We start from the raw sequence: 9,788 nt of genomic DNA on the forward strand, positions 1-9,788 counted from the left end.
CACCTCTAAAACTGGGAGAGACCATGAGCCAGAAACTCAAAACGCTTGCTCACTCCACCAGTGAATTCCTCCATGGCTGTTGGGGTCAGGTCTGCTCTGTGATGGCCCATGCCAGCAGCCAAAGTCCTCCACCAAGGCACCCAGATGAGCCTATCTATGTGCCTTGCCCGGCCACCCAGAGAAGCAGATGGGCAGCCTGGAGAGCACACAAAAGGGCAGGTGGACTCAGCCACTCTGAGCCAGAGTGGCAAGGCATGATTTTTGTGCCCTGCCCTGGGCCTGTGTCCTTGGTGGGGACCAACCTTACCAACCCCTTGGTATGCCGCGATCCATATCTACTGATATTTAAGTCCTATTGTGATCAATTGGACTTACTCCCGGGCAGCGTTCCCCAACCTGATGCCCTCCAGATATCATTATGACTCCAATTTCCATCAGAACCTGCCAACATGGTGGACAGTCGGGGGCAATGGAAGCTGTAGTGACAACTACATCTGGAAGGCAACCAGATCAGGAACTACATCCTTGCCTCTCTAATGAAACAGCCGTCTCTGTTTTAGTGAGCAAAGTTCTGCAAAGTTGGGTGTGACATTTGCCAGCTTTACCCTTGGATCCTATTCAGCAATTAGCCTGCTTCTGCATTTGTTCTTGAAGATGCTGCTCAAAATAGCCTCCATTGCCATCCCTGGAAAAATGAAGTACTGTACATCTTCTCGACCTTTTTGCAACTTTCCTATGGACCACTTGGATGGAGCTAATGGATCACCAATGGTTTATGAACCACAACTTGAGAACATTTAGTTTACAGGGTGTCGGAGCAGCTTTTTGTAGTGTGGAAACCTGCCACGTAGCTGCTTTGTGGTGAAGTTGGGCCCAGCAGGAGAGCCCCACTTTTAGACCATGGCCAGCCAAAGATGGAGGCTGGAGGCGAAGAACACAAAATTGCTACTACCCACTAAATAACACAGAACTATAATTCAGCAGGGAGTTGTCTTGCATAACTCCCCTTCTCCTTGTGTGTGCCTCTTCTAAAATAGTGCATGCAATCTACAGTTTTTATAGGTGTTTCGTAAAGAGTTGTTTTTTCTTAATGGTGTACCAATAAATTGGGGTGGGGGAGTGCTTTTTAATCACTCGCATGGAATGTACGGAGCTGCCTTACACTGAGTCAGACTATTGGCCCATCCAACTCCCTATTGCCTGCACGGACTGGCAGCAGCTGTCCAGGGTTTCAGAAAGGGAGTCTCTCTCAACCCTATGTAGAGATCCCACAATCTCTACATAGGGCAGTTGCAATCAGGGCAGCTGCTTCAGTCCTGAGCCACAGTCTTTCCCTGAATGCTTTTAACTCAAAATGCTTTTAAGTCTGTCTTAACTGATTCAGCACCAGCACCTGCTTTTTTTGTGTGGTTTTGGGTTATTTCTTGTCTCTCTCATACACAAAGTGCATTTGATGATTTTTGAGCAAATTCCTCATTTTTCAAATTTGGTCTACTTGTGTCTCTTTATAATCCCCAGGGGCATTTCATAGAATCATAGAAATGCAGTTGGAAGGGAACCCAAGCACCATCTAGTCCAACCCCCTACAATGCACGAATATGCAGGTGGCCCATAAGGGGACTGAACTCTTATCTTGGCCTTATTAGCACCACACTCTAACCAGCTGAGCTAACTCCTGGTCCAGCAAATTATCTGATCATTGCAAATGTTTTTTATTGAGGGGGAATGCAAAAATGGGGGACCGTTCCATCCTAACCCAGCTGCTGACTGAAAGATAAGGGAGTGTTGGGTGTGTGTGTGTGTGTGTAGAGCAGACAGGGAGAACTATTATTATTATTATTATTATTATTATTATTATTATTATTTATTACTACCATTGGACCTCAAGATGACATTGCAGTCCATCAGCCCCACTCAGTATGCCTGATGTTCAGAGATAATTGGAACTGCAGTACAGCAACATCAGGACCATCACCAGCTTCCCACCCCTGGTGTAGAGAGAACATCTACTGCAGATGGATTGAGGAAGGCAATTAAGTGTGAACAGGATTTTTTCACCAAGAGGTGATGGGTCATGGGGAACTGGATTCCCTGAAACACCAGCAACCTCAATTTCTCAGCTTTTTAACATCCCCAGATTGCATTTTGTTTGTTTTTGTTTTGCTTGCAACAATGAGGGCTAGAAACTTGATATTTACAGAAGAAACTGCTGTCCGGATGCACTGAACACCTGCAGCTAGGGTTGCCACCTGACCAGCATAAATACAGGATTGTCCCGTATTTCAATGTGAAACGCTACGTCCTGTATTGATACAGTTTTGTCCTGTATTTCAGGTGTTCTCTCTCAATCTGTGCCAAGTTAAGAGATCCGCTCTAAACACATCTGTTTGAAAGGTGTGTGTGAAAGGTCATGTATTTAAGCTCTGTATAGCCAAGCACAGACAGATTTGCAAATTCATGTGTATGTATGTGTAACAAATTCCATAGAGGCCATCCTGTTAGGTTGAAATAGATTGTAATGGATTGCTTTGAAGACATTTCAGCACCAGCTTGGGGAGGGGGGATTCCCTCCAAACCACCCCCCACCCCCACCCCGTCCTGTATTTTGCCAGAATAAAGGTGGCAACCCTACATGCAACATGGGAGAATGCTCAAAATGGCCTTTCAGTCACTTGACCTCGCTGGTGGCCTTTGCAAACCCTGTTTCAAGAGAAGTATAATTTCCCTTTCTATACACCGTTCCCCCCGCGACTTCTCTTCAGCTTGCATCTGCACATTTTGATTACCAATCAAGATCTCTGTGGGATTGTTTGAGGCTCCTGCTCATCAAAACCGATGTTTACAGTGATGAAAAGAAATGACTTTTGCGTACCCGTAACAGGAAACACTGCCCACCTCATTGCTGTCGACACTGTGCCTGCCGTCTCTGATGCCTGACTCATGCGATGCCCAAGACGTTTTGCTGCCTTTTGCCAAGGACAAGATGACTTTGCACTGACCGTTCCAATGAACAGAACTCAACCCAAGTGGCAGCTGAGAACTGAAATACTAGCTATGGGAGGAACTGCAGCCTCCACCGCTGCCGGATGCAGCAGGTTAGCTTCACGGCCACTGCCAACCAGGGCAGCTGCCTCACTCTGCCCAATGGTAGGGCCATTCCTGTTGGGCCTGCTCTGATACCCCCCTCCAGAAACAAGGTTGTTTCCCTTCTGCTTCCCCTCACAACTCCCATCACCCCTTATGTAATCACTTGCGAGTGTGTATGAAGGAACACTACTTACGAAGGGCATCAGGGCTCTATCAAGCAAGGATAGAAGCAGTTTTTGCTCTCCTTTTTTCCTCCACGTGGGCTTTTAAGCAGGCAGCAATTTGTGGCATCATGCGTCAAGTGTGCCTTGTCTCTTTCAGGGTTTGTGGCAGCGGCAAAGAGATCGAGAGATGTAGCTGGAAGTCTGAAGAGTTGCAAGGCTCAGCCCACACTGTAGACTTTGCTGCTTTCTCAGCAAGTGTCCCAGAGTTCATTCCTCCTCCTGGCTGCTGAGTTCTGCAAGGACAGCACTCTGGGAGGAGAAAACTAATGGGCAGGGCCACCCCTGGGGTGGGTTGTTAAACAAGGCAGGCAGGCAGGCAGGCAGGCAGGCGAGAGTTGGCAAAGGGGAGGCAAAAGCTAGTTGTTCAGCACATCCTTTGCCTTAATGAATGAGCCTCCATTGGTGACTGCATGCTCACCTGCTCCTGGTGAGGCCATGAACGAGAAAGGAGTGGCGCCCTCTGCTCATCTTTCCCTCTGGATTGGGCCCACAGAAAATGGAAAACTGTGACATTGGCAAGGACCTACCCAGAGAGTCTTGCCCAATGCACTCTGGCCAGCACCCAGATTGAACTCTCGGTGCTGAAAACAGCATCCAGTGACAAAGTCAAATGCATCGGAGTGGGGGCTCTGCTGCTAAAACACCTGCAGCAATAGGTTTGCCACTGATTCCTCCTGCTTTCAGGTCAGTGGTCCCCAAGGAACCAGGATCTTGGCCATCTTGGCTTAGGCGCCTCCCCCAGAATCCGCTGGTGCCAACTCTGCACGGTTGAGAAGTGAGATGAGGAAGAAGAATCCCCAGTGTACCTTTTTAATTATTATAGTGGTACCTCGGGTTAAGAACTTACAGTGGTACCTCGGGTTACATACGCTTCAGGTTACATATGCTTCAGGTTAGACTCCACTAACCCAGAAATAGTGCTTCAGGTTAAGAACTTTGCTTCAGGATGAGAACAGAAATCGTGCTCCGGCGGCAGCAGGAGGCCCCATTAGCTAAAGTGGTGCTTCAGGTTAAGAACAGTTTCAGGTTAAGTACAGACCTCTGGAACAAATTAAGTACTTAACCAGAGGTACCACTGTAATTCGTTCCGGAGGTCCATTCTTAACCTGAAACTGTTCTTAACCTGAGGTACCACTTTAGCTAATGGGGCCTCCCATTGCTGCTGCACCGCCACCATGCTATTTCTATTCTCATCCTTATACAAAGTTCTTAACCCGAGGTACTATTTCTGGGTTAGAGGAGTCTGTAACCTGAAGCGTCCGTAACCCACCCTATACCCACAGGTCTCAGGACTGGCTCCAGGCAGAGTGCGAAGGTCCCATTATTTGCATGCTGTTCAGGCACATTGCAGTGAAAGGAATATCTGCTTGCCAGCATCTCAGTATAGGCAGAGGGCCCAGCGATCTGGCATGTGCCAGCCTTTCCCCTTTGCACGGAGCTCCCTAATCCGCAACACTTTTATTAATTATTGTTAAATTTCACAGTTGAATTAGTTGATGTCATTAATCAGCAAAGTACTGACCTGGCTGATTTGGGAAAGGGGAGGGGAAGTTGCCAGAAATGCAAGGAACAAGACTGGCTTTCAAACCTAAACAGCTTGCTTACTTCTCTGTGAATAGGGAGGTTTTGAAGTAGGCTCTACTTCCAGATCCAACAAAACCACAAGCTCCACCCCCGGCCTTGCCCCGTTACCAGCACAGCCATTAATTTTAAGAGCTAGTAAGTCTAAGTTTGTATTGCCATGTGACACTAAGGCAGCAGGGCCAGACTTCCGAAAGCAGCTTCAGAAATGCCTTTTTGGGATTTCCTGTCCTCTAGTTCAACTCAGTTTTGAACAAAGAACCATAATGCCTCCAGCTTGACAACCGCTTATCCCTCTGAGCCAGAGTCTAGAAATCATAGAATGAGTCCACTCATTTCCCATATCCTCTGGTTAGAATATTGCAAGCTCATTGTGCACTGCAAATGGGGCTTTCAGCATGGTCTATCAGTGATGCCTAATTGGACTCAAGGATTGTTATCCAGAGAGCCTTAAGTGTTCCTTTGATGGCTGTAGATGTTCCTAAATGGGCAATTCGAGCCGCAGAGACAGGTGGTCTGCATATGATAGCGCTTTTACAGCTGAAAGGGTCCTAGCGAGGAGCAGGGGGTAGGGAGAGAATAAGCTAGGGTTGCTTGAAGGGAGAGCACCTTAGGCTGAAGGCCACGTAGCTCTGGAGATTGTTGCCTTGAAGACTTGCCTGTTTGCCTCCACTCGTGATCTGCTTGTGTGCTTGTCAATAAAGCAAATGTTACAAAGACTGCAGATTTCTTTTGTGCTCCTCTCTAGAAAGCTAAAAGGTAAAGGGTAAAGGGTGACCGACTCTGGGGTTGCGGCGCTCATCTCGCTTTATTGGCCGAGGGAGCCAGCGTACAGCTTCCGGGTCATGTGGCCAGCATGACTAAGCCACTTCTGGCGAACCAGAGCAGTGCATGGAAACACCGTTTACCTTCCTGCCAGAGCGGTACCTATTTATCTACTTGCACTTTGACATGCTTTCGAACTGCTAGGTTGGCAGGAGCTGGGACTGAGCAACGGGAGCTCACCCCGTTGCGGGGATTCGAACCGCCGACCTTCTGATCAGCAAGTCCTAGGCTCTGTGGTTTAACCCACAGCGCCACCCGTGTCCACCTGGAAAGCAAAGTGGGGTGCATTTGGTGGGTTTCTGGTTATGACATCAACTCACAACTTCCGTTTCTTGAATGACTGCTGTGTTACGTCCCATTGTCAGCCCTGAAACTTTCCCCACTTCGGACTTTTGGGTTAAGTGGGAAGGCACTTTGTGCATGCTCAGAAGCACTAATCATGGGTGTTAGGGCACAGCCTTTGAGATACACCTTCAACAGCTGGAATGTGGGGGTTTTTCGCGCCCATGACATGAGCATTATCCTATGCGCTCCCCCCCTGCTGATCCTCTCAGGCAAAATACCCCACATTCCTTGGTGGAATGTCCTCATAATTCCCCCAACAGATCCAGTTTTTGCCTTAACCTCTAGCAGTTAAATTTTGCCACCAGATGCTTGAAAATTAAGCCCAGCTGCATAACAGCCAGATATATTTTTTAAATTATTATTATCTCTTAACAATGACATTTGGCAAAACCTGTTGGTTTCTCTTCCAAGCATTCTGCCAAAGCATGACCAGAATACAAAAAATGGGCTAAATAAATGAAAATTTAATGCAGTGACACCAAGGAATAGTAGTTGTTTGTTATCAAAGCCCCTCCTGAAGCTGTTCCAGCTCTAAGAGAGCTCTCTCCTCCCAAGGGAGATGCAAAGAATATTTGCTCAGCAAAACAGAGAGAACACACAGAGCTGAGTACACGGAAAGTAGAAGGGGGTAGTTCTTCAGAACTAAAGGACAGAACGTCCCCCTCCTTCCCCAATTCACTGTGGTTTTTTAAATAATTTTTTTTAAAATTAGTTTTCCAATATATCCCCAACAATAGCCAAATTATAACAGTTAAGAATTAATTCCCAAATTATATACCATTATCAAAGTGCCAACCAACTATCAATTAATACATTTTAGTTAAAGTGGCTCCCTGCATGGTTTGGGTGCATTTCTGATTTTATGTCACTGTGTTCCATAATCTTAATGTCAGTTACATTTTAGTTATAATCCCTTAGCCAGCAGCTACATAATTAATGATTTCCATTCGTGATGTTACAATATATAAATTTAAAGCTTCAAATAAGGAACTCAAACTATTATCTTTATTCTGCCCTGCGTGTTAAAACTGTTATATACATGGAGATTCCTTGTGTCCATATATGCTGTTGTCTCTTTAACTTCCCAGTTGCTGTTTTCTCCCATCGTGACTTGGGGCAGAACTGAATCTCGAAGTTTCTCAGGGGTCTTATCTCTCTCCATCCCTCACTTCAATGTTGCAGGCAACAGTCTGCTAGAAACCATTCTGCCTCACTAGTAAAACATGCTGCAGATCTTCACCATTTCCCTCAGCCTAGGAAAAGGCGGGCAGTTTTCGAATGTGCTGAAGATTTAATCCTTTCCAACTCCGCAACATTCTTATCACAGCCCCCAAATTATTTTCCTTCCAGCAAGAGATTTATGGCCTAATTAAACTTTATCTTAGATTACGTTCCATCAGTAGCACACACAAATCTGAGTTTTCCTCATCTGTTGTTTTTAAATGGAGGTGAGGGGGAACTACTCTTGCCTTTCCAATACTGTCACACTTGAGCTTCCCCTCCCCCTTTCATTTCAGTGTTTCCATTTTTGTTAGTATCAGTATTACTCCCAACATCCCTTCCTCACTTGTAAATCTCTTTTTATCTTATATTCCGGAGAGGATTGCCGAATCCTAAATATAGAAAACGTGGGCTTCCCTATCCCCGTCTCTCACTCCGAAGACAATCTTAATTCAAACCTTTGATCCATGTAGCTGGTATATTTTACAGCATGTTGTTGTAATCCTTTCCCATCATGCACCAGTACTTTAAAGCCTATTTAACATCCATTTAAACAGCCATCTTCTGCTTCTTAATGGTGGTATAGGAGGGTTTTCACCAGGTGATGTTTTTTTGCACTCAGCGCCTCCCTCATCTCATGCCAGAGCGAGAGCCAGGTACTTAAGACAAACTGCAAGTGAAGCAAGGGTGATTTACCGTGTCATCCTTATTTTTCGTTTGCCAATCTCCTGCTGTCCTGAGGGCTGCCTCCATTAAGGCAGGCAGGACCAGAAGCCCCAATTCACTCCCAATTCACTCTAACACCCAACCGTAACTGTTCCCATCCTGCCAAGATCTGGGGAAAGGCCTGCAATTCTTAGAAATGAAGCCCTCCAAAAGTGCTGTAGTACGGGTTGTTCACTGGGTTCCATTGTTGAGTTCCTCTCCAACAACAGGAACTGTCAACTGTCGTTCAGCGATGGGATAATGAAAGGGGCACTAAAAATAATTAAGCCATGCAGAGAAGACGACATGCAAAGTGGCGATATCTGAGTCTATGTAGTCGGCAAACGCCAAGAGGAAACCTGAGGCTCTCCAGATAACAGAAGCTTGTTATATAGAGAGGAGGGATTTGTTCTCTAGTGCAGAGAAGTATTTGCTTAGGGTTCACAACCTATGAGTCTTGGGTCCCGATTCTGCAGGATGATTTCTCTTGCACAAAGCCCAACTGAAATGTACAGAAGTGAATACAAATCCAGAGCTATAACCTAGAGGCGACAGGCTTCCTGTAACTACTTCTCATTAAAGCAGTGGCCAGGGAACCTGTTTCTTCTGGAAAGCCCCGTTCTGTCGTGGGCATCCTGCAAGGACTGTGTGGGGCCAGTGGGTGAAACAGCAAATGTGACTTTTTGCCCAGCAGTGCAAAGGCCAGAAACTGCTACATCTCTCCTGCCCTCCCACCCCCAGCCTGTCTCCATTTGGGTGAGCAAGAGGCATGATCACAGTTCAAGTACACATTCCATACAGGCAAAAGCACTCTAGGAGGATACAAAGCAGGGCTAACTGTGTGTGTGTGTGTGTGTGTGTGTGTGTGTGTGTGTGTGTAGCATCTTGAGGGATGGATAAAGAAGCCTGGAAGACTGAATTCAGGCCCACAGGCCCATGTTTCCCCCACTCCTGTCTCAAATAGTTTCCGTCACCCCAGCCCAAAGTGAATGAGATGCCAAATAACGATCGAGCATTTTATTAATCGTAGAGAGGAGGGGGGAAAAACAAGTGTACACCAAAAAAAATTAAAAAAACCAATTCCAACAGTTTTAAAATTACATGCCACTAACAGAGAGGGTGTTTGTGTGTGTTTGTGTTAAGGGGTGTGTGGTTAGAAAACACACTTACATACTTGTTCAGTGCAAGAACCACAGAGGCAGCAGCTGGGAACTAAAAAAAAAGAGGGGTCAGGACATAATTGGGGCAGACTAAGGGGAGGGGAAGAGGAAGTTGGTGGTGATTTTTCATGATAGATGCTGGAGATTCCAATTGGCTAATATGCCACACTGGATAGTCCAAGCATTGCAGGAGACAGCGACCTGATTGCCCCTCCTGCTGACTGATGTCTTCATAAAAGCGTCCCTTTACCCCTCCAAACTTAGGAAGGGCCAAGCTTGAAAAGCCTGGCTGAGATACCGGGTGTGTGTTTGACAAACTTCTAGCCTAGAGGCAGTCTTCCAAATGCTGCGGACCCAAGACAACAATTCCTGCTGGGTTCATATCCTTCACCGCCCCAAAGTAATATTTTCTGCAAAGAGCTGCTTCTCCCAACATGCTATCTACAGAAACTCCTTCCAGCACAGAAGACAGGGTACAAGGGGAACCTGATCTGAGAAAGAATACTAGTGAGTTTGAGAAGAAATTAAAACAATAGGCATTTAAGCACCCCTTCCTCCCCTCTCTGGGGCTGGAGGGGAGAGGCCCCTGCTGCATTCAACTTAGAGCATAAGAGAAGTTTGCTAACAAAGGAACCCCCTG

The sequence above is a fragment of the Podarcis raffonei genome, chromosome 8, assembly GCF_027172205.1.
Source record: "Podarcis raffonei isolate rPodRaf1 chromosome 8, rPodRaf1.pri, whole genome shotgun sequence".
Taxonomy (NCBI): Eukaryota; Metazoa; Chordata; class Lepidosauria; order Squamata; family Lacertidae; genus Podarcis; species Podarcis raffonei.